The 27,361-nt window shown below is 34.9% G+C and overlaps 1 protein-coding gene across 1 annotated transcript in view; it reads right to left on the bottom strand.

Annotated features, from left to right (window-relative positions):
- The window catches only part of Cpsf73 (cleavage and polyadenylation specificity factor 73), a 142,439-nt gene that overhangs the window by 71,167 nt on the left and 43,911 nt on the right, over positions 1-27,361 (bottom strand). The window contains exon 2 of the mRNA XM_076421985.1: positions 10,223-10,329. The gene's annotated coding sequence lies outside the window, so the exon portion shown is untranslated. The remainder of the gene's footprint in view (positions 1-10,222; positions 10,330-27,361) is intronic.

The raw sequence follows: 27,361 nt of genomic DNA, 5'->3' as shown, positions 1-27,361 counted from the left end.
ATCTTAATATGCTTCACATTAGCTGAAATACCGTGCATAAGAAATGATGAATGATAAATAACGAATAAAGATACTCTCAAACGAATAACGAATAATGGAAATGCTGCATAACTCGAACGATACATCATCGAATAACGAGTAATTATATATTCTTTACTGTTATTCAAATCGTATTTGAATAGATGCTCAATACTGGTTACACCTGTACGAGTCGGCGAGCAGAAGTTAGAGCCACAAACGACAAATGACCGCCTTCGGGCTACTCGAGTTTCCGGTCGATATACGTAAGTATCTCTCAATACGACCAAACTCGCGGTACATATCGCCATGTACACTCGTTATACGTTTCTATAGCAGTCTGCAATTAACTCCGGAAAATACTCGGAAATATGATTCGATGATAAATCCATTCAAAATCGGAATTCCGTTATCGTTATAACTAGACTGGGGATGTTTAAGCAATTTGCAATTTTTGTAGACGAATTTTAAGAAAGTGGAATCAAATAAAATCTTGTTCTCAGTGGTAGTAGCCTTTGTATTGGGTTGGCAAGAAAGTGATGTCGGTATTTTAAGGTGAAATAAAAATCGAATTTCTTTATTCACGCGATGAACTTTAATCAATAAAATATTTTCTTATTTATTCTTTTTGGCAGAAGATCATCGAACAAAAGGGAAAATATTTTATTCATTAAAATTCATTGCTTGAATAAAAAAATTGGGCTCTATTTCATCTTAAAAAATACAGAAAATTACTTTCTCGCCAACCCAATAAAAATTGTACTAAACTCTATCGAATTTTATAGTCTAGCGTTTTTTGAACATTTTTAGGAGCCATAAATGCTTCAAGATCCGCAGTCTAGTTATAACTAACGATCGAATGAAAAACAAAAGTCCTCCTCATCTAGATGTGCTTCTAAATAAGCTAAATGTATTTCCTCGAAAAGGGTGATTCCTAGAGTTATATGAAATAACTTTTTCCTTTGGGAAAATGTTCTCCGCGGCTTTGTTAACGAGTTATTAACGAAAAACACGGACCAATCAGAGCACGGTCTCAGAAGACAAATTCCGGCTCGTCGACAGGTTCCGGCAGAGTCGCCAGATGAGGGGAGGGAGCATGAATTGAGGGGAAAAACTTAACCCTATCGCTGCTAGTACTGGACACATGCACGACAGACAGGGAATGCGTCACGTGACCGGGACGCGGCGGAAGCGTGGGGGATGATTGTCGTAGAAGGGGAAGGTAGAGTGAGGACACAAATCTTAATTTGGCGACTCTGGTCACTGCTGTAGCCGCGCTCTGATTGGTCCGCGTTTTACGTTAATAACTCCTTAACGAAGCCGCGGAGAACATTTTCGCAAAGGAAAAAGTTATATTGTATAACTTTAGGAATCACCCTTTTCAAGAAAATACATTTTTGGAACACGCTGTATAGTCCTCGTAATCGGGACCTTGGTCGACATATTCGACACTACATAAATACATATATCATATTCGATCTGATTTCCCTCTTCGGTGAAGATAAGATCGTAAGTCTGTGTGGCACCAAGGTAATTGCATCGATAGCGAACTAGCGATTTCCTTTTCAGATTCCTCCCGCTTAACCATACTATCGATCAGTGTCGCTGTTAATATAATTAATTGCTTCAGTTCTTCCTGTCATTAGTTTCCATCGTTTGGATTATGTGTACGTTGTACATATTAGGTGTGTGCAAAAGTCTTTTCAGTCTTTTTCAATTGGTCGTGTATAGACTGCGGATGTTTATGCAATTTCCAATTTTTGTAGACAAATTTTTAGAAAGTGCAATGAAATAAAATCTTTTTTTTAATGGAAACAGCCTTTTTACAGATCCAAAACAAATAAAAATCGTACTGAATTCTATCGAATTTTAGATTCTGGCATTTCTTGAACATTTCCGTGAGCTATAAATGCATAAAGATCCGCAGTCTAGTCATGTATAATGACTTATAATACATAATGGCTATAATCCTTCGCCTTTTTGTGCAATTGTTCGTTCACTGTCGATGTGTCTAAATACCTAACCAACTTCACTATCGACTGATGATGTATCTCACGCGCATGTAAAAGAAAATTGAAATTGTGCTAATTATTTATTTATCTGCCTCAGTATCTAAAACCATTTTCATTGATCCATCCGACAGTATACGTACTTTTATGAACCTCCTTCCTATAAATAGTCTTATGTATATTTCGATCAATATTCATGAGTTCCCATTCAATATGGTCAATGGGAGTAATCGCAAGCGGAACACAATATGACGAGTCGTCGTTTCCGGTTAACGGAAAGGGTCATCGACTAGAAGGGGGGGGGGAAGAGAGAGAGAGAATAACTCGTATATCCTCCAGCTACGCCTCGCTTCGTCAATGAATTATCATAAATCGACGCGACGTAACACTCGTGATCCCTACCACCAGCCACTAGAGAACAATTATATCGGCGTTTTGCGGCACGGAATGTCGACAATCGTGCGCGTTATTGCAAATGGACCGGCGCGGCGTGGCGGTCCGTTGCGGGCTCTGATAAAAACTAGCACGGTGAAGACGATCACATCATAAGTCGATCCATAGAGCAGAGCATAGAGCGGCGACACCGAAAAGAAACATCATTACTGAAGGCGCGTAGATACTTACGCTAGAAATACGAGCCGATGCCGACGATTAACGAGCTACCGGCTTCGCCGGTAAGCTGGTCACGTTCGGCTGACTCTTCAGAGTTTGCAGCTACTTAGTTAGTGGCACCTTGCACGCGTCCAGCCGCGTCAGATAGCGCAGTAGTGCGCACTTAAATTTGCAAAGTTTGGAACCCGGAAGTAAAATTCTTGCGTTTTGCATTTCTCTTCGAGGAATTGACGTAACGAGTGAAATCTTCAGAATATACTGTCCAGAGCACGAGAGAAAACTAGCGGGAGGAGAACGGGGCAAGAGGAACGTAAAGGCAATCTGAATAGTCAGGCTTCTTTCCCCGTTCCCTTCGCGCTAGGTTTCTCTCATGCTCCGCACAGTACATACATTATACATTGTCAACGCTAAACCCACCGGCCAACTGACCGGTTTTTTATTTTACGATTATTGAAATTATAAATACGCTTTCGTAAGAAATGAATATTCATATTAATTGTATATTTAGGATATATCAAAGTCTGGGTTAGATCAATCCATTTTAAAAAACATCACTGTTCACCCACACACAAACTTATGTCTCCCTCCAAATACGGCAATGTCCTCACATTTTTTCGTTCCTGTGTAAATAACAAAGCTATTCGGGGCAGCAGAGTTAGGTGGGACATCCTGTATAAAGAAATAATAATCACAATAAAAATCGAACGAAATATAAATAAGTTCAATCTTGTTATTCTTATATGGCATGCCATTCCAGTTACTTTTAAGGGTCGGTAAGTATATAATATTAAAATTAACCCTTTGCACTCGGAACTATTTTAACACGAAAATTAAACATTTCTTCTGACCTAGAATATTTCTATTCTGTATAATTATTTTCATTTTATGCATATAAAATAATTTAGTAAGTGACAAAGCATTAACTATTTGATTTCAATAATCGAGTTGATGATAACTAGAATGCGGATCTTTATGATAATTAAAAAATGTTTGCATTGATTGCAAGACACAGGAGCCAAATAAAAATTTCATTCTTCTTTTGATTATCTTGTTAAGGTGAAACTAATACACTGGTGGCCTTAAATCTTTTTAATACCTCCACTGTTTTAAATTGTACGTACCCACTTTTGTCATAAATGCATAAAATCCGCAGTCTTATGATAACGATAACAAAACAGATACGATTAGAGACTATTGCACATGTACACAAATATTCAGCACAATGCATGTGGTTAATTGAGTTTAACAAAATATATATTTTTGATGCTATTTAAGATATTTTGGATGCGTAACGATTTTATTTGCGATTCACTCATAAATGTATGATGTTCAGTCTCTCGGATGAAAGCTCACACGCCCTCAAAGGAGGATGAACAACTTCCCGGGACCTTCAGTTTGAGTAAATGTGAGGTAAATTGTAAGGAATTGCTCATGGTCGGGAAATATATCCCGAGTTCACAGGGTTAATCCAGTATAAGTTTCAGAAAGCGTCTAACCACTACCATATGCTAGACTGTCCTTAACAATTATAGTGTCGGACACATTTAGCCAACACGCTAATTTCTCCAAGTAGTTTTAGATTGACGTTCACGATATTGCCGCCTTGGATGAGGAAATGAGGAAAATGTTAAGTTTTAATTACAACCATTCATCAAAATAATTCATATTAACTTGTCTTGGAGTACGTACTTCCTGGTGACTAGCATAGAATCTTAAAATTACAGTTGGTGTTCTTGCAATATAAACTAACGCTGTAGATAAATCGCATATATGTGGACACGTAGAATCAATTGTCGTTACAGAAAACTAGTTACAGGAGTCTTATTACAAAATCAAAATTGTGAAAATTAAATAAGTAAAAATTATTGAAAGAAATAATGATCTTATGCATTTTTGACGAAAACGAGTAAGTGTAATCTAAAACAGTAAGCATATTGGAAGAATTTAAAAATACTGATATGTTATTTTCAATCTATTAAGAATTTAGAAAACAACTTTCTATTTCACTCCAGTTTGGTGGAGAGTCCAAATAGAAAATTTTTATTTTATATAACGGTCTGCTGTCTAGTGATAAATGACATAAGAAAATGTTATACCAGCAATTAAATCGTTACTTTTAATAACCCTCTCTCTCTGATTGTTTTTCCATGCAAATCTGAGTCCTACCAATTTCGACAAGGTTCGGCGGAGTTATACGGAGCTTTGCATACGGAGTTGCATGCCTCCTTTCGTTCTATGTTCGCAAGACAAATATTATTTCAAGTTTTATATCTGCAATGAATTTCCATAAAAAACCACCATCTGCGTTCGAGAAAACAGTTGCGACCTGGTCTACGTGTAAACAAACATTTGAAACATTCTGCACTCGGCGAGCGAAAGTATTCTGGATACTATCATTTTTATATTGCTGAATGAAAGTAAAATAAATGATTCTGTAGAAAAATGGTTGCGCGTAAAAAAGACGTTTTACATCGTGCCTCGTGTACAATCAGTATTATGAAACAGTTACTGTCCAACTACTGCATGACAACAGATGGAATTTTTTTTTATAACAATGCATTTTCTGTTTTTATTAACACCGCCTCTTCATCTATTAAAATTTCTATTATTTTCTCGATTTGAAGAATCTGGAAAAAGCTTAGGCACCATTTTTGAAACAGCTTCTTCATTTGAGACTCAATGAAACGAAAAAAATATAAAATCTTCATTTATATACATATAAAACATTTAAGAACCACTATCTCCTATTTCTTCCTATGAGTGCACAATACTTTTTGCAGATTTGAACTACAATACATTAAATTTCCAAGAAAATAGATATATTTAAAAGATAATTTGAAAACGAATCAATAAGAAACACAATAAAACTTTTTAGAAAATATTTTTAGCCTCTGCTTTTGGCACAGCTACACTGAACACGACTTGTCGCTTTTAATGCTCATGAAAACTTTGTTTATAAATAGAAAAAAAAGTTTACAACCATGACATTGGTGCTTCCAGTGAATTAATAGGGAAAAAACGTACTGTTGCAACTTATACGATGTCCCAACCTTTACGACAGTCTCTCACTCTAACAAGTGTCGCGTGGAATGACCCCAAAAGACGGGGCAGGATGTGCAGAATGTATACTTCCAGAGGTAAGTTTTTATTTACGTTGCCAAATATCTTCACTATAATGAATGTAATGTATTAGGTGTACAAATAAGTTCGGTGCCTTTAAATATATTCCATTGTGATTGCATTTCAAATTAAAATTTTCTCCCGCCGCTTTGGTGTTTTAAGCATCAACCTTACCCTACTAAACACACTACAATAAATTTACGCTAATTGGTACATATCCTCAAAAAACAATACTTCGCACCATGGCGTTTAAGAAACAGTAGGTACATTCGACACTGTATTCTTTTTGCATTTGCATCAAAGAAAAATGTTGCTGAGTCTAAGAAAATGATTTGTTCTGCGTTAGGTGAAAATGTTGTAACCTATAAAACATGCAAGAAGTGGTTTCAAAGGTTTCGCAGTGGAAATTTTAATCTGAGTGATGGAGAGCGCAGTGGAATGCCGAAAAAAGTGCAGGACGAGGAATTAGAGCAATTATTGAATGAAAATCCTTGTCAAACACAACAGAAAGTTGCTGAGGAACTTGGTGCAACTCAACAAGCAATTTCCGTTCGTTTGAAGAAGCTTGGGAGCTTCGAATTATTAATACGAAATACGCAAGCAATTGCAGCAGCAAAACAAACAAGCATTAGAGATGCATCCGGAAGGGATTCTATGCTATGGACTTTCATAAATACCCCATCAAAGGTACAATAGGACTGTGAAATCAAGAATGGGAAAAAGCTGAAGACTTATAGAGCTCTCTTACATATTGTTTTATAAATGTGATACCGTCGGTCCTCGGGGACTGACAGAAGTGACGGAAATCTAGGAAGCACCAGGTGAGTGATGCCTAGCTGGCGCGGCGCGGCGGGTACAAATCCGTCATGGGATGCCGGTTAAATCGGGCAGAAAAACGTGTTATTAAATAGATCAGGGTAGAGTCCCGAGTGATCGGACAACGCCAGAAATCCTATTAACTCTCGTATGGGCCGAGGAGAGTAGCCTAACGACGCGACGTTCGGAACATAACCAACGAAACGATCGCCGGGACGAGCAACGACGCCGGTTAGCGGGATAATAAGAGACGCAGGACACGAAGGGGGGCTGCTACTTTCCCGAAGCATCGATCCTAGGATCCCAGTTCCCGATGCAAGGAAGGACTTCTTTCGTTCCACGTACAGAGGCATTCTTAGCGCGTACACTCAGTCAGGGGACGAAGGAGACAAAGACACGGAGCACCGCGAAAGATAGAGATAAAGAGGGAATCCGGAGAGAAAGGAGCAACTTCTATGTTCTGGCGGCACAGTTCAACTGCGAAGGTCGGTCAATGGCCAACACGCCGGCTAACAGCCGCTACAGCGGCAGAAAGTGGCAGGGGTACAGAGGGCAGGGTACCAGGAGGGGTCAGGGGGAGGAAGAAAGATCAGGGGGATGGAAAAGGAGGACGAGAGACAGGAGTGAACGAGAGGAGAAGAAAGGGAGAGAGCGGGGAGAGGGAAAACGGGCGACGTAACTCGCATGATACCAGAATATCATTACGTTCAATTGCTATATGGCGACATCCACCGACCAGATGGTACATGTCAATGCACGTGCGTCCGGAGAAAAAAGGGTTGACACTGGCTGCCAGTCCCGGCTACTGTAACAAGATTATTCGAGCCCGCGTCAACAACACCCAGCCACCGCGGATTCCTCGCTCCGCGTTCGGAACGCGGAAATTTCTTCGTCACGGCAAAACATTACCGGACGACGATGCTGATCTCCACGCGATAGAAATTTCTGTTACCTATGACGGCCCGCAAACCGGTGGATCCACATATTCCGGAAAAAATTGTTCGCCTGGAACTTTTCTAAGGGGCGTTTCTATTGAGACGACTGAGGCCGTCTCTCGATAAGGGGAAGACATTTATTGCTACTTAGCTTTTAATACAGCCGCGAATCGAAGGATAATCGCTTTAACACCAGAGCGCCGGGAACCTGAACCAACCTGTCGGGTCATTCCGAAAGATCTGTCGCTGTGATAAGCGACTTTGAAGAGACGACACTAGCACTGACACACGGTGATGTAATCACTGCTGATAATCTGCTTGTTGTCTAGGGTAAATCTTCTTAACAGCAACAGCAGGGTTGTCGAAGCCGTTAAATAGTTTGCAATTTGTTTGGAAATAACTCGAAGACTCGTTATTGGGGAGGTCACCTAAATATCTCCTTTGTTTCTAATGGCTACACAGCGGATTTTATGCATTTGTTGGAAAAATGAGTGGCTGTAATTTAAAAAGGTAAAATCATTGAATCAATAACATATTAAGAAAGATAATAATCTTCCACTTCATATTCCAATTTGTTGCAATTCAGGTACAACATTTTTATTTTGCATAAAGATCCGCTGTCTACTAATGGCACAAATGTAACCCTAATATTATTCTACAATTTTATCACATTTTGGTACTCAAGGTCTACTGAAAGTCGTGACTTAAGCATATTCAAATGTATCTTTTTTAGCGCCACTACAATATAAAAATAGTCTACTTCGATTGCAACAAACAGGAATTACATGGTTCCATGTAGTATTATTAAATTTAATAGGTTAGAAACAATGTAACAGTGTATCGTCTACTAACTTTTGTTATAAACGCATAAAATGTGCAGTCTAATTATTAATATTTTATACAGGGTGCCTCAGCTAAAGGAGAAACTACCTAAACATCTCCTTTATTTGTAATAACTATACAGCGGATCTTTATGCAAACTAAAAATGTTTTACCTGAATTATATCAAACTGGAGAATGGAATAGAAATTTATTTTCTTTGTCAACATGGATAAAAAAGGTTGAAAAGAATATAACAGAATTTTTTTAATTCTTTTAATGTTTTCACTGTTTTAAATTACACCTATTCATTTTTGTTATAAATGCACAAAGATCCGCTGTCTAGTACTAACGCAAAATATATTTACGGCGTAATTTAAACGCTATCAAAGGAGGAATACCACAGACGAAAAATGTTTTTTGTCCGGTTATTTTTTCATAGTTTTTTTGCAAGGTCTCGTTATGTTTTATCAGGAAACACTTGTATTCTTTTATTCCATCTCGTAGCGGCTGAAAAAATACATTTTAATATGCTTAGGTCATGACCTTCCTTTCCCGCATTTCTTTCATATCAGCAAATCCTAATTGTTACCTAATCTATTCCCGTGATGATGAATGATCTGCTTTGATTTCACGAATGAGAATTCACTGGATTGTGAATTTCAAAGTAGGCCGAGTTATTTCATTGATCACTCTTTCCAACACACACACACAAACACACACACACGCATCGGTGTAGCGTATTCGTGTTAATTAGATATCGACCGGGTAAAAGGCAGTTCGCGAACGCTTAGTAATGATTACGTCGAACTACCTAGATGCCTGTTATCTAACATGATAATTTTCAGGCTCAACAAATCAGCACAAATTGAACCACAATACGCAGAAGCAATTTTATTTCTGCATACTCAGAAACGGTTGTCATTATCCTCGGTTCGAATACGATGTCACAGACAGAACGACGTTTATTATTTGCAGAGTATCCGAACTTACTTTCTATGGATTTGATGAATGGATTTGTTTATGCTATACTATATTTCTAAGAACTATTACTATATATATACAGGGTGAGTCACCTAACGCTTACACCTCAAATATCTATGTTGTTTTTAAAGATACAATGGTTCGATGGGACTCGCACGATACCATAAAAATATGTTTTTATTTTTTTTTAGAAATCCCAAGGTCAGCTTCATTTTTGAAACGGGACCACCCCTTTTTAAGCACCTACGATGATATTCCCTTTATTTATTTATTTATTATAATTACTCCAGGTCATTCAAGGCCACAGACAGAGGAAACTGTTCTAAAAATATTTATATTCACCAACCCTTTGCCTTACAAAATCGTCCCACTATCTTCGTAATGAGGTTTTAAAACTAGCCCCAATAAATTTGAAAACTGCATAAAATAGTTAATAATAAGTAAGCTGGATATAATAAACTTGATTCATCTCTTTTGAGTCGAAGTTGCACAGCATCTTTCACATTTACATTGAACGTAGTCCACATTATAAAGTATGGTTCCCGTACTATCTATGATGTCCGTATCCGGTCTTGTTGCACCGCAATGAATAACTATAATGAGCATGCGCGAGCCTATTCAAGTTTATTTATGTTAAACAATCACTAGCAAGGGCTAGCACACGAACGAATAGGAGAGCCATTAATACGGATTAGTTTATTATATGTTTGAGGCATCTTGCTCTCTTTTTCCTCACGCATCAACAACGTAGATACAATTCTATTAATTTAGCCCGGTGTACATATTGCAAAACATATTAATATCGTTACTTTATGAAACGATCACGATTTCTTTGCGCGGAAATTGCAACAAACGATGCAGCGAGCATTAATCAATTATTTTTTGCTAGTTATATCGAGTTGTACTCACTCAGGCAGTACTGGTTCCCGAGTTCCGCGTTCAAATAAATTTTCCTGAATGCCTTCTTTTTCCTCATTTTCTTCTTCTTACACCGTGTTAACATTCCTCCGTAGTGTCTGCAAACGGAAGATCTATGTATATAATGTGTTGTTTATTAGCTGAGAAGCGTTATTTACGATGATATCCCCGATCAAACGGGAGTAAAGTCCTATTCGAAATGTAAATAAAAAGTAGCAGGTATCACGCGTAAGAAGCATTTGATCGATCGGAGTAATACGATTACAGCAATCATTATTCATGTATCAGCTGTTGGAAATACTCGATATGCCTTCAAGTGAGATGTTAGTAGACAAGTTTATCGAAAAAATGCAAGACGAATGAACGAAGCAAAGAGAAGAATTACATTCAGCCATCTCGATACGTCTACTTAGAACTTGATATAGAATTTTAGTATTTAAGGGGTTAGAGGACACAGTAATATATATTTTTAGAAAAATCGAAAATATTTTTTTGATAGGAATATTACATTCTTAAACTTTAAACTCGCTTTTCTCAGAGTTGCGTTTTTCAAAACGATGTACAAGATATCTCAAGTTCTACCTTAGCAATTACATAAAAATTTTACAGTTATCTTCATTATAATATCTATTAGGCATTGACGATCGATTTTGTTTCATTTTCCCATTATTTTGTGAAATATAAATAAAAAATTAACAGATTTTCTACCGAAATTCAGTCATTCAATTTAAAATATCTGCCATTTTTTTAATTTTCACAAAAATTGAAATGTGGGACCGTCAGTGCCTAGAGAATATATCACAGTTTATGACATTTTTGGGATTTTTGATATAGTTAATACGATTTGTAGGAATCCTGTACACTAGTTGGCCGTCTGGGAGAAAAGATATTCCGAGCAAAGACGACGAAAGGCATAAGAACAAATTATTTTTTAAATATTACAAGCATTTTTTTATAGTTCATAATATAGTAAACTGAAATACAAAATCGTACTGTTGTCTATAAATCTTATATTTTCCCCACTTGTTACTTGAAAAAACGGATGGATAATAAGTTGCGTATGTCTAAACATGCATCATTGTTTTTGGAAATATTTGTAAAAAGGATAAATAATTGTGGAGCACTCGTGAAGAATGCGAGAAAGGAAATTTATTCGAAAAGAGGTCATTACGCTTGACTGTACGTGTTGTAATGTATCAATATTGCCCATTTGCATCAAACAAAACCAAATATTATTTATTCATGTCACGATACGTTCACGGAACATTGACTTTCCCTTCGCTTCGAGAACAAGTCGACGATGTACTGCAAATTGTCGATAATTAGCAAACAGATAGCTCGTAGAACGTAAACGGAGTCAGAAGAAAATATACTTTATTAGCTGAGCCTAGTTCGAACCTAATATTTTATTAACAATTCAGTTTGAATCCTGTTCATCAGTAGGATGCTCGATAACCATGATAACTAGGCTCCCTTATGTAAAATAAGAAGTGCATCTCAATTGCAAGACACAGGAGCTAATTTTATATTTATATTTAACAGAATAATGGGAAAATGAAACAAAATCGATCGTCAATGCCTAATAGATATTATAATGAAGATAACTGTAAAATTTTAATGCAATTGCTAAGATAGAACTTGAGATATCTTGTACATCGTTTTGAAAAACACAACTCTGAGAAAAATGAGTTTAAAGTTTAAGAATGTAATATTTCTATCAAAAAAATATTTTCGATTTTTCTAAAAATATTACTGTGTCCTAACCCCTTAAGTTACGTCCACCTGAAAACACAACTACATATACATATAGTATTATCATACGTAAATTTCTTGTTAATTAACGAACTATAATAATTGTGGCCCAACGTTGGGTATTCGTTGGGAAATTGTTATAATTTTTCGTTGGTTATTTGTAAGCAAAACAACCAATCATATCCCAATCGATGGCCTGCCATAATTGCTATTAGGGGAATTCTGCATGAAACGTATTTCACATAACAAACCATTACAAAGATTATTTTAGTTATGATGAGACATTCTGTATATTAGTAGACTACGGATGTTTAAGCAATTAGCAATGTTTTTGGACGTATTTTAAGAAAGTGGGTGTCGATTAAAATTTTATTCTCAGTGGTAGTAGTCTTTGTAGATCTGGAATAAATAAAAATCCTACTAAATTCTGTCGAATGTTATATTCTAGCTAATTAAAAATTTTCAGAAGTCATAAATGCATGAAGATCTGCAATCTAATTATAAGGTACATTCACTTAAGAGTATAAAAAGCGTTAGCCACTTCGAACAAAAAACTTCTTCACTTTTTCTAAACACACTTCACGATTGTGTTACAAATTATGTAAAATATCTCTAGAGATTTATGATACGTAATCGATAATGAATTCGAGAACATACTATGAATTAATGAGGCGCCGCGCCGCGCCGGTGTGGTTCCGTCCTGTCACAAGCATATATCTGCTCGAATCGATTGCACAATGCGCTGTCCGGTAATTTCATCTGGATCTCCTAGAATCTAGGTCCCAGATCATAACTGTTCTAATTGCTGTTCCTGTTTCGTTCGATTAGGAAACGAAAAATAAACTGGAGAGACCTTAATAGATTCGTTAGACGGTCAGTCGGAAATCATGTGTACGATTTCACGCGAATTACGAAGGGTATGGCTGTATATTAGAGGACATGTTCGAAATGGAAGTCACTGGAACGGATTCGAAACAGACAAGTGAAACGGTACTTATTCGGCGTCTCACCTGTCAGCTTTTAATCGTCGCGTCGGCGCAAAAATGCGATAAAAAATGTGTCGTAAGTCGACGTAAGTGATGACATGGGTGTTCCTCGGGTGTCCGCCAAGGAAAAAAGTCTCTGGCGAGCGAACACTTCCAGGGTGACGAGAAACGGAACGTTTCAGACAAGATCCTAACAAGGTCGAATCGAGGCCTCCGATTTCAAGTGCAACAAAAACTTGCTGACATCTGGGAAGGATTATAAATAGTGGGCTTCATTAGCCGTCGATCGAAGTGATGGCCATGATCCTTCTCAATTACACTCCCAGATCAAACTGTGAGACAGTCTCTATTAACCCTTTACACTCGCAGCTGTTTGAACTCGAAAATTAAACATTTCTTCCAACCTAGAATAATTCTATTCTGGATGATTTTTATGGATATGAATATATATTATATCTTAAATAATACTTTTGTAATTGTAAATGTTTAGTAATCGATTAGCTGTCATCATAATTAATAATATGACAAAGATAAAAATCTTGTTATTAGCAGTCCCATCGAAAATGTTTTTATCACATATACATAGCATGGTTTCAAAGGAGCTTTCACGTGATTGTAGCAAATTTTTTGTAAAAAAAAATTAAAGAAAGCAATTTTTTTATATTATGATACTTACCGAAGATTTATCGAAATCGGTTGACGCAGGAAAAAACAACACGCATCGAAAGATGTGCGATTCTGTGGATTTTAAGCAGAAACTGATCAAAAGTCGTGAAAAACTGCGATTTTCACCATTTTTAACCGCTTGTAGCTCGTGTGTATGTCAATCGATTTCCATGAAATTTTCAGCATGTGTGTGTAACTACTATACATCTACAAAACATATATTTTAAATTTTCATTAAGGGCCCAAATAAAAAAGTTTTACAAAATGCCTTTTCCATTTTTGCATGCAACCTTGTAAATTGTAATTTTTGTCAAATCTTTTTTGCACATCATTTAGTAAACCACTGCTTCTAATTATTTACGAAACATTAGGTAATGTGGTACAATTATAAAAAAGTCATTCTGTTTTAAAGGGCGTACAAATACTGTTGTGACTGACTGTATGACAAAACACTAATTTTTCGGTGATCATTATTGATAATTAAGCTACGATAAATCTGATAGTAGTAGTACTTAATTAAAGCAAACAGTCGTTCCATCGCGAAAATGTAGATAAAGTATTCGTACGTGACATGGAAACGACGCGATTGAACTACAAATGAAGTACAAGCACGGTGGATTTATACGAAATTGCCTGCCAGAAGTAGCAGTGGCCGATGATTTGCAAGCCCAGCAAACAGGATTTTCAAGACGCTCGATATTAGTTTCGACGATGCACGCCGATTCATCAAGGGTACCACAAAAAGACGATCGCTCGTTTTTCGCGCGCCATAGTAGTTAAGGGGTTTGAAACGAGACACTAAGTAAGCATATTCTTGTTTTATTCGCGAGTATTGGCCGAATAAAACCTTTCTAGAACGTTTTGCTTAGCGAGGATACGAGTGAATACTCCTTTCATTCAGTGAATGCTGTGATTGTAGGCAATGCAACTTTTAGCTCGCACCCTTGTCATTTTCTCTTTATTTAGACTGGGAACCATTTTAGAGTTGTTCGTTAAAACATCATTTTACATTTTCAAACATTTAACTCGTGGCATTGTTGTCTTAGCTTACTTACTTATTGTCACTTATCAAAAGTTAACACTAAACCTACCAAGCTTTACAAGTAGTCGGTACATGTTGTAATGTAAAACAACAAGATTAAAATTTGAACTTTGTGCGGTTCATATTGTAATATCTGCTCTACTAAATATATTTATTTAATTATTTACCATGAAAACATCTTTATAATTTCAATACTTGTGAAATAAAAAATCTGGAACCGGTCATTCGACCGGAAGTGGCAGGTTCAGCGTTAAGTACCATATTTATTTATATGTAGTGAGTGACAACGAATATTTTTCAGTTGATTCGGATTTTTAATGTTGTTACTTTATGAATAAGTGAAAATTTAAACAACAACTTATGTGTCCGTTGCTAGGAAAACTCCCCTATGTTTAAACGAACATAATAAAGCAGAAAATCACATATAGAAAAGACAATAATAAAATTATAAATATTCTTATTCTTTCGTCAGATATAAAACAATACATTATTGCAGTTACGTGAAAGTTATAGAAAGTGGCTGACAAGAGATTAGAATGTTTTTGAATAATTCGATGACAGTGATTGCCAAATAAATCTCATGTTTGGAGATGATTGAACACTTTCTCGAAACAGTGTAATATTTGATAATTCTATATCGTATAAAACGAAAACGAACTTATTCATCTTTATTAAGAATTGTTAATGAATTGTTAATAATGATTAAAGTCAATATTTTGTACTTTCTTATACAATTATAAAAGGGTTTGTCGGCTTAAGGCTGACACAGGAAGAATTTTGTAATAACGCTTACTATATTACTAAAAGTATATAATTCACCATTTTAATTATTTCTCACTTTCATTGTTTTTCATGTAGCTCAGCTCTGATATATGAATGATCGGCCACTGCCATAAAGGTTAGACAAAATCATTGAGTTATTATTAGTAACAGTATGGAGTAAACTTCTGATATGTTAGAAGCAGCGATCGCTATCGTAAAAAATGTTGAAAAATGATACATGCGGTTTGAACTATCGGTCAAGTCATGATAAACGATATTCTCCGAACAATAATGTAGATTCATATTGCACATGGAAGGAATATATTGTGTATATGATATATACATACAGAGTGACTCGGATTAATATTCGGACGCTCTAAAAAAAACGATAACTTTTTTAATATTGTACTATACTATTTGAACTTTTTTGGGAAGCTGGAGCAATTACTTTACTACAGGATGTGAAAAAAATTTTTTTCAAAAATTGCAATCCATCGGAATTTTAAAAAAAATTATAAAATTTGCATTTTACATCTTTTTTATATGGGCCTATACTGAAAATTTAGAACATACGTTTTGTAGATCTGTGTCAATTATATGCACTGTGAAAGTTTCATCGAAATCGGTTGATGCAAGAAAAAACGACAGACATTGAAACATGTAAGAATCCTTGGATTTATTGCAGTTAGAGGCTGAAAATCGTGAAAATCTGCAATTTTTACCATCTTTGAACGTTTGTAGCTCATTGCAACATCGACCGATTTTGACGAAACTTTTAGTATATGTTTAATTGACAGAGATCTACAAAACGTATGTTTTAAATTTTCAATGTAGGCCCACATAAAAAGGTTGTAAAATGGAACTTTTAGTATTTTTTCTACAATTCCGAACAATTGCAATTTTTGAAAAGTTACACATGCACAAATGGGGAGCCTTAAAAGTAATTAAAAGTAACTGGTACATGTTCCCTTATAAAAATGACAATATTGATTTTATTTAGACTTTGTGCTGCTCCTATTGTAATGCGTACTGTACCAAAGATAGCGTGCTGTACAATGAATTCTTATAAAATCATTTTTATTATTTCAATAATTGTAAAATAATAAATCTGGAGCCAGTCATTTTGACCGGTGGTGGTAGGTTTACTGTTAAAGGGAGAAGTTTCCACTTTCATCTCTCTATGTTGTTAAATTATACTACAGATGTAAAGGCTCCTAAATTATTCCATGGTTTTTGACAACCATTCTAACGTATTTTAGAAGAAAGGTACGGAAAAATTTGTATAATTTAATTCTTTACGAAATCCACCATACTTTTACGCATAGCATTGTCGTATAAAGATACCATATATTCAGCATGTACATATATGTACATATAAGTACCGATCGTGACCGTGCAACCTCTTCGTGGTGTATCTTAGGCTATTCAAATGCCAGTGACACACTTTTCATTCAAAGTACAGTAAAACAGTTACAAAAAAACTTACATAAAGCTTTATGGGTTCGTTGTAAAGGGGAGACTTAAATCTTCAAATCCATGGTAGTTTTAGTAGTAGAATATGTTTAAATACGTAACATTATGAAAAAAATCATCTTCTCTTTTAGTCTATGCTAAAAGTCCTAATGTACGAAACATGCATCCTTGATCCTATTTTAAAAAATACTCACTCAAGATATGAGCTATTGTTTTCAAAAGTGGTGGTGTAAGTCCATTTATCTATTAATTAATTTTCATTTCCTCAAAAAATGGACTTACACCACTTTCAATATTATTGCTACCATACTGGAAACAGAATGACCGCCTCATCCGTATTCGCAGTATCTTTTCGTTTTACTTTTGAACAAACAAATGAAAAATATTCACGTTTCCATTTTCATAGTATGTAACCATAATTCTTGATCACTTATCTAATTATTGGGTTGGAAAGAAAGTTCGCAGTGTTTTCAAATTAACAATCGAAGATAAAATTAAGGTATTTATTCATATGTTTATTCTATAACACGAGAAGTTACCTCGAAAATGGCAAAAAGTAATAGAACAAAATGGAAAATATGTTATTGAATAAATCTGTGAATAAATATCTGAGTTTTAGCTTTCGATTTTAATTTACAAACGCTACGAACTTTCGTTCCAATCCAATAGTTATTCATCATAAGATGTCTACGTGAAGAGATACGACGCGAGGCGGTCAAGGTGTCTAGCCATTTACAGAGAAATAAAAAGAAAGGGGTGGAAATTCAGGCGAGAGGTAACAAAGACGGTTGCATGTAATTATGTCCGGCAATAAGATACTTCCACAATGTAATCCCATTTCTCTTGATCCTATCCGTGAAAAAAAATATCCCATCCATCATGGTACCTACGGCCCTCGTGTACGAAACCACTCGAAACTTTCACGCAGTGTGAACAGAGGCTGGAGATCAAGATTCATGTCGAGATCTATCCCGCCGGACGAACGCATCGGAGTGTTCTTAAGTGGCTCTTGACCTCGCACTTCTAGAACTTTACATGTATGCACGCATGTATAACCTCGGCTGTACAGGCCTTTATTAGAGAGAGAGAGAGTGTGTGATAACGTCATCCCTTACATTTCGATGCTTATAAAAACCGGATGCTAATCGGATACCATTGATGACGAAAAAAAAACCTCGGCACAATTTCAAATTAACTGTGCATCGCAGAGGACGAACAAGCTGATTAAAAGATTAAAAGTTGCGATTTCAGAATGCATTTTGATAAAGATAGGTATACAGTTACGCACATAATTGATCACACACACACACTTTAAATCGGAATAACTTTTTTAAGGCTAGAAGGATTAGTTTAATAAATGACGTCTAATAAATATGTTGAAAAAATGCATTTAGTCGGAATTCTGAAAAATAATAGTAAAAATTGATTTTTACAACCTTTTTAGCTGGACCAAAATTTTGAAAATGTGTTTGCTCAACTCGTATAAATTATATACGTTCTGAAAATTTCATTGAAATTGGTTAATTGGTTTACGAATTATAAACGATCAAAAGTGGTAAAAATTGCAATTTTTCATGATTTTCGGTCCACAACTGCCATTTCATTTTGATAGAGGTTACTGTTACTGTGCAATAATTTAAATAAAATAAATATTAGATAAAACGCACTTCCGAGATTCCAAACCTGCGTTCTACGTATACTGGAAAAATATTTAAAATTTTGATAGCTTTTTATTCCCCTGTATAATCACTGTATGATGAATAACTGGTGTTTTCTCAAATGAAACTCACTTTAAATTGAAGGAATGGAAACTGATCATTTCCTGACGAGTAACAACATATCTATTAAGTTCTACGTGAGCGATAGTAGATCTCTCGACTAAGTTATTCATATTACGTGTTTTATGCATCATACGTTATCATTATATACACCATATTTTTATTGCATTACGATGTGAAACAATGTATGCGGAATGGAGATTAACTGAAATTAAAGGAGTGGAAACTGATAATTCTCTGACTAGTAATAACATATCTATTAAATTCTACGTGAGCGATAGTGTATATCTCTCGGATCTTAAGTTATTCGTGTTACGATTTATGCACCACATGGGTTATCATTATATACATAATACGTTTATTACATTACGATATGGAACAATGTGCTCGAAGGTTATCCGATTATTTATATGAAGATACTTACAATCTGTATAAACAAATCAAATCTTTTTTCATTCTGACATTGAACCATATTATTTAAGTACTCACCAAAGTGGTGTAAAATCACATAGAGCAGAATTACTTTTAAATTTATGATGCGATAAATAATCATTTACTAACGGGACCATTAATTAAAGAGCAAGAAGAAGAAGATGAAGAAGAAGAAGCAGAAATAGAGACAGAAATTATAACCCCCCTGCTCTGTTATTATTGAGCCTGCAAATAAATAATGAAAATTTTTGCAAGTTATTTTTCGTTTTTTAAGTACTCTTACGATCTTTGACGGCGGGGAAAATTAAAATTAAAAATTATAATAATTTAAATAAATTTTAGGGAAATTCCTTCGAGTCAACATGATTCAATTCGTATTTATTGTAGTCGTTCATTTGAACAAATTTTGATCTTTTTCGTTTCTCAAATGTTGTTAGAGATTTGTGCAGTTCATGAATTTTTTTTTACGTATGCAATATATTATTGTATGTACATATACAGTTGTCTGAAAAAATGTATTTTTAGAATCCTCTAATCGCAAACCAAACTGTCCAGCCCCATTCTTTTTTTAACTACAGTGGCTCGAACTAATATTCGGACACACCAAAAAAGACGATAACTTTTTTGATATTGTACTGTATGATTTGAACCTTTTTGGGAAGGTAGCACAATTAGTTTACTACAGGATGTGAAAAGAAATATTTTCAAAAATTTCAATTGATCGAAATTGTAGAAAAAATACTAAAAGTTGCGTTTCGCAACTTTTTTATGTGGGCCTATATCGAAAATTTAGAAAACACTTTTCGTATAACTGCAATCAATCTAATACATCTTTCAATGTTAGTCGGTTTTTTATGTATCAACCGATTTCGATGAAACTTTCACAATGCATATGTATAATTGGCGCAGACCTACAAAACGTATTTTTAAAATTTTCAATATAGGCCCACATAAAAAAGTTGTAAAATGCAACTTTTAGTATTTTTTCTACAATTCCTCTCAATTGGAATTTTTGAAAAAATTTCTTTTCACATCCTGTAGTAAACTAATTGCTCTAGCTTCCCAAAAAGTTCAAATCGTATAGTATTATATATTAAAGTATATTAAAGAAGTTATCGTCTGTTTTAGAGCGTCCGAATATTCATTCGAGTCACTGTAAGTACTTATAAAAATATGCATTGACATAAATATCCGCAGTCCAATAATTACGTGAAGAAAAATGAAGTTGAAAATTTGAAATGCAAATGATGAGTTTTATTATTTAATTAAAGTAAGATAGTGTTCTGCAGAGGCGATAGGGTTCAGCAATTTTCAGATCGAATTAATTGAAAAGCACCTAGTAACGGTCACAGATTACCGGTCCTTTGACGCGTCAGTGATAACTGATAACAAACCAGTCGGGAAAGTAAAAGATCTGACCTTGCGTACGCGCGTACGCGTTGGGTCCGGTTTCCACAGAAGTGTCGTGACCACATTAGTTACAAAAGAAATCCTCGTCTGTGCAAAACACCGGTCGCTATAAAAACGTGATCTTCGTATCTCGAAAAAGTCCACGTGGCGGATATCATCGGTGATTGAAAAAAGGGTTGCTCAATGAGATCCGAGGTGCTAAACGCGGATTCGCATGCAAATAATTGTGGGGAGAGGGGGGATCGTACAACCATCGGGTTACATTTATGCATCTGCAAACTAAATCTCGAAACCGAACGACATGGTCTGCTCACATTTGTTTCAACGTGTTTTTCAAGGTCGAAGATGTATCAGGTTATCTGTTGTTCCGAACAGTTATTCATTTAAAAGGACATTACACTTTCTCGGTCGAAGATTTGAATATTGAACATCCACGTGGTGTGGTCCAATATTAACCCCTTGTCCTACAATATCGTGTCAGACTCGTGATGAAGATTCCGAAAAGAATCTAATAAATACATACATGTACAGTGACCCGTATTAATATCCGGACGCTCTAAAACAGACGATAACTTAATATACCATACGATTTTAACTTTTTGGGAAGCTAGAGCAATTAGTTTACTACAGGATGTGAAAAGAATTTTTTTCAAGAAATGCAATTGATCGGAATTGTAGAAAACATACTAAAAGTTGCATTTTACTATGTACTTTTTTATGTGGGCCTATATTGAAAATTATAAAATACGTTTTGTAGATCTGTGTCAATTAAGTATATGCACTGTGAAAGTGTCATCGAAATCGGTTGATGCGGGAAAAAACGCGTTTACTGTCCAACAGCCTGTGTTCTGCACGGACAATGATCGCATGCCGACATTATATTTTTATGACTGCATCTACCGCGCCGACCGCGCCGAGAGTTCAAAAGAAAGCCGAACGTAAAGAAGGACAGCATGACAGTGGAGTGGGTAGACACTGGACAGTGATCGCGACTTTACTGTATTAGATTGATTGCAGTTATACGAAAAGTGTTTTCTAAATTTTCAATATAGGCCCACATAATAAAGCTGTGAAATGCAACTTTTAGTATTTTTTCTACAATTTCGATCAATTGGAATGTTTGAAAAAATTTCTTTTCACATCCTATAGTAACCTAATTGCTCTAGTTTCCCAAAAAAGTTCAAATCGCATAGTACAATATTAAAAAAGTTATCGTCTTTTTTAGAGCGTCCAAATATTAATTCGGGTCACTGTATGTTATTAATTTCCTCTAAACCGAGATGAAATTCTATTTTGGTTTTGTTAATGTATAGTTATTGGAGAACATGTAGGCATACAATAGACATAAATTTTCTCCTTTTTTAGGAAATTACGACCCACAAAAAAAGTTCTAATCACTGAAACCGCAAAATAAATCGTAGGGCAAGGGGTTAAAAAAGTTATCGTCCTTTGAGAAGTGTCCGAATATTATTGTGATTCACTGTAGGCACGCAACTTTAGCTAACAACGTGTATAAAATTAATTTGTCTTCCTATGTAAAGAGCATTATTGCAATGGTCGCATATACGCGATGCTGGTGGTGGACAAATATGTCCATATTATTATTTACATAATAAGGTAAATAAATTCATGGAGCGTTCAGGGGAATACTACTTTGCTAAATGATTACGTAGCGAATATTCGTAGAATCAACCAACCAAAACCGATTGCGAATATAATCGAGCATAATTCAATATTGTAAACATTTCGTAGCAAAACCGTATACTTGTATGTATGTGCTTTATCGTAAACCGTTTTAGCTACCCGCCACGATATGGCTGTTTATGGTGTTGCGATAGAGGCTTCAGATTTATATAACAACCAGTGTATCTACGAAGGTGACTGACCTATTTACTATTACTCGTGCCCGTGTTATCTGCGGTAACCAGCGGGCCAGTGTGGGTTATTTTTTCCGGTCAACTTGTCTAGGATGACATAGGCTCAGGTGTAATTTACGCCAAGCTGGCGATACGGTCGAGAAATTGTAAAAATGTGCATTTCCTAGAACGAGTTTCATTCTGCTACTTAAAACTAGAGGAAAAACTGCACAGAAAAAAATACGTGAAGTAGATTCCTTTCATCATGGATATTCTCTTTTACAGGCAATTGAAAATTCCGTGTTATCTATTGGGTTGGCAAATAAGTTCGTTCGGTTTTTGTGATTTATTCCAATGTAAAAAACCGAACGAACTTATTTGCCAACCAAATATTCCAAATAGAGCGTGAAAGACAACCCTTATATTGAAATGTTTAACGTTGAGTACTTTTACGTTTATACAGGATGGTTCGATCATATTGACCACCTTAAATATTCTCGTTATTTATAACAATATGAAAAAATTATGTAAATACTACCTCGCACGGTGTACAGCGAGAAATATTGTAATGCAAAAATGCTTATATGAATGAAGGTGTTTTGGAGATTTTACCTTGATTTCTTTAAATGGAAAGATCTACCTTTTGTATTATGAACCGATAGATGATCAAATTTTGCGTAAAAATCTGTTGACCTTCATGTGTTTGTAAAACATGTGAAAAGGGATGTTTCTAGAACATACGAACGTCTTGAGATGGACGTTCCTAGAACGAACAAAATTTAACCCTTAACACTCGTATGGTGGCTCAGAGTCGCCACTAAAAATTGCTGTACCATTATTCAAAATATTGTTTAGATTATTAAATATGGTATCTAATCAATTACTCAACTATTTAGGTATTGTATGAGGTATTATACCAATTTCGTATCCATTTAACCTTTCGTCCACGGTGCCCGAGTCTATTCTGACCCAGGGTATTAAAATCGTAATTTAATTAATCAATTTCTGGTGATTCACTTGAGTGAACAGCTCACACATTAGAAACGATCGAAAAACCGACATATCTACAAGAAGTAGTTTACAAAAATATGCTTTTAAAACGTCGATAAATGTTCTTAAGAAGCTCAATTGTAAAAGTGCGAAAAGGGTCCGTCGTTCGAGGATTAATTGAAAAGTCATACGGAATGGAAAGTCTAAGTCCGAAGAAATGTTTAATTTTCGAGTTGAACTACCTCCGAGTGCAAAAGGTTAGGTATTACGAACATCCTGGGGCAGTACAAGATAAACTCGGGACGTCCGCACATAACCTCAACATGAAACGGACATCGGGACATAACCTCAACGTGAAAGGACGTCCTATGGATGTAGCTATCTTTTATTTCTTACTGGATTTATCTTTTATATATATAATAGATTTATGTTTTTATGTAGATATATATAATAGATAATAAATTTAGTTATTTCTTACTGGATAAATGTTCTGAAATTGTAATAGTTACAAAAGGTATAGTAAATTTTCGATTTTCTATCCAAGAAAAACTATTCTTTTCGGTCACGTTTGTATAACGCCGATACAAGAATCTTATCTGTGGTTACCTGAGTCGATCGGGTGACGTTTGCACGAGTGGCCAAGTTAGGTCACGGTGAAAGTGTGCCCTTTGCTTAGTTTTTACTTCTGCCTATGCAAATGAAATGTTCTTATCGGCGATTGTTTTCCACGTTTAAGTACACTTAGTGACAGCAATAAACCGGCCACAGTTGCGCCAGTTACTATTATCGATTATCAATTGTGAAAGTTTCCAACTAATACCCTGTCGTTAATAGCGAATCCCCGTTATGTCGTATTTATTTGATACGTGGATTTATTCAATACATATGTGGGTTGTAGGTGGACGCGTAGAGAACATATGAAGATCACTAACTCTTTTTTAAAATGAAATCATACCTTTTTTATTGCACCACTTAATGCATCTTGATATTCTTTACGAGAAAGTGTTAACCTACTTATGTGAAGAAATCATTTTTATTACCAAACTACATTAAAATGCGACTGTATAATTTGTAGTTTTACTCGAGACAATAGATATTCAAGATAGAAACCATAATTTGAAATTGGTATTATTGAGAACATATTTTATTGAGAAATATATTGCGATCTTTATTACACGATAAATTGTTAATAAATGAAAATGAAGGATATACATATCTAATTTATTTACGATTGTTAAATAATTCAACGAATTTAACTTCCAAATTGCCAGTATCGGGAACATAGTGAAAACAATCACGACATTAATCGAACAAGAAAATATAGACAATTTGATAGAAGAAAGTCAAGGATTGAACTTTCGTTCATGACTGCTAAACGATTCAATAGGTTAGCGTTATTGATTCACGCGACTTCTTACAACACCAAGTTTAATAACCTCGACTGGTCAATAGGAATGGCAATGCATAGATGCCATTGCAAACGCAATAGACAAACATTCAACTATTTTAAACACCATTCAATTGCGAATGCTGCTGGTCTAGACAGTAACCAATGATTACACAACATCAAATGACACCGATGATCTACGATCTATGAACTTTCGTTCAAATACTTCCAGGAAACTTTGATTCTCTTCATTAACAAATATTCCGGGACATTAATTTGATCTTTAAACAATAAAGGATTGCTGCGTAGGTTTTGTCCACTGCTACGTTTATAAAAACAGTTTATCCACAAATTATTCGCATGCAACAGAACTGTTTGGAAATCGAAACAATCCACCTCCTAAATCTACTACCCTTCTTGCCTATCACCATAATTACCTCTTTTCAATGTGGATCATATGCAAATGCAATGGTAAAACTCATCATTTGTAAAGATAATATTCATGATATTCATTTGAATGAAAATGCACTGAACATTCACTGAAGAATATCTCGGTAACCATTACTTTTCCACACTCTATTCCACTTTTTACTCAACATTCAATACTCTTTCAAATCCCATTATATTTAAATACCACGCGTTCCAATACAAAAACTGAAAGTTACCATTCCATCTCGATAAAATATCAAGACATCAAAAACTAATGATCACATTGCATGACTTGTTTGATATAAAGGAACTTTTATTTGAAACTTTTTGTTATGCGACAAATAGGTTCCGAGTAAATCTACTGTAGTTGTTTAATAAAAAAAAACCTTTATCCTTAGGAGACAGAATCTAAGGCAGCAGCCTAATCTTACTGAAACAATTGAAAAGTTTCAACTATTGAGATAGTTGCTAGCTAGAGAACAATGATAAATAAGAAGTTAGAATCGTCTTTAATTACTGTAACCTCTTCAATTGACCGAATAAATAGGCCTTTATACATAATATGTAAAGGAAGTTCAACCCGAGCCAAAATTAAACTGCGGGCAGTTTGCCACTTATATAAATTACTCGTTGGACCTTTAACCTCGATGCTCTTTATGTACTGTCTCTTTGAACTGAGGTTGAGTTATGGTCGCGAGTAATTACTCTTATATAGAACATTTCTATTGTAATTTACCTGAAATGTCTAAATCTGTTCGTGTTTGAAATAAATGTCACTTTACGTTTGTAAAGAATAAAACGTAAAGCAGCATACTATCAATAACATACTGTCCAAAAAATTTACGTTTGAAATAATATATGTATGTATATAGTTTATCGTGGTATAACTACTATTAGTTGAATAGCTAATTTTTCTTAATCCATCGGAAGAACTCTTATCTTATCAATAAACAGAGTTTGACTAAAACATAAACTCTGAACGAGAAAATTATAGATTTTTGTACAAAATAGTAATAATATACATACGTTGCATGTTTCTCAGAGAAATTATTATGAAAGATTAAAACCTCAGCACAATAAAAATTATTAATTAGACTAGAAATTATAGGAAAAGTTCAGGAAAATTTTTGTGGAATAGAAATTGAGGAAAAATTTTTGGAAAAGATTTAGAGAAATTTGGAATGGAGTCGAAAAATATTACAGAAAATTCACTAATAGATAACTATGTATAATTGATTTGACAGGAGAAAGGTATGTACTATATTTTTTGGACAATATGTACATATAATGCATAACGATATAATTAATAGTTACATATTAAACATTTCTTGCTCTCTCTTCTTCTATACAATTTCGCGTGTTTTATCAATTTTTGTTCCGCATTTAGATTAAGAGGAACTATGCATAGATACACATCAATGTTATATTGATTTCATTGATTCTCTAGCAATTTTATCAGCCTAGGCCTAGATAATCAGATAATCACGTAATCTTCGATATTCAAACAGTTCATTATAAAGTCATTAAAGACATCGTAGTTATAATTTTATCTTGGATACCATTTCGCATTAAAATACCCAGGAATGAGGAAGCAGCCAGAAATAACTAATGAACCAATTAATTAAGCCGGGTGCATCCAAGCGTTTCTCTTCTGTATTAATCCACGACACTTTTAGATAATCTTCAATGAAACTCCAGACAAACGAGAAAAGTTAGTGAAAAACTTCCATACATATGTTTAAATATTCAAAGTTGTGAACCGAAAAAATAAAGTAAATTCTTCACTGTTACAAAAAGGGTGTATAGCGACTGAGAAATATTGATATCAATTTAATAAACTGTGCATACAATTTACAGAGTATTCATTTATGTACGGAGTATATAAGGCATGACCTTAATAACATATTTCAAGGTGATTGAAATCGGTGAAATCCAACATATTGAATCTCATTCTGCGATCAAAATATAGATTGATCAATTTAAAAAATGCAAAATAATTTTCATCGCGTAAAGCAATTTACTTTTGTTCCAAAAATATTCTGACTATGTAAAGATAAAATGATTGTCCTAATCGAGGATGAAACTGTTGCTTTGATAGAAAGACTACAGCAGAATGAATCATACTGTGACCACTATCTGCAGCTAACGAAACGCAAAATTCTGAAAG

Source organism: Lasioglossum baleicum, chromosome 4 (assembly GCF_051020765.1).
Source record: "Lasioglossum baleicum chromosome 4, iyLasBale1, whole genome shotgun sequence".
NCBI lineage: Eukaryota > Metazoa > Arthropoda > Insecta > Hymenoptera > Halictidae > Lasioglossum > Lasioglossum baleicum.
This window is presented reverse-complemented; position numbering and strand designations above follow the sequence as displayed.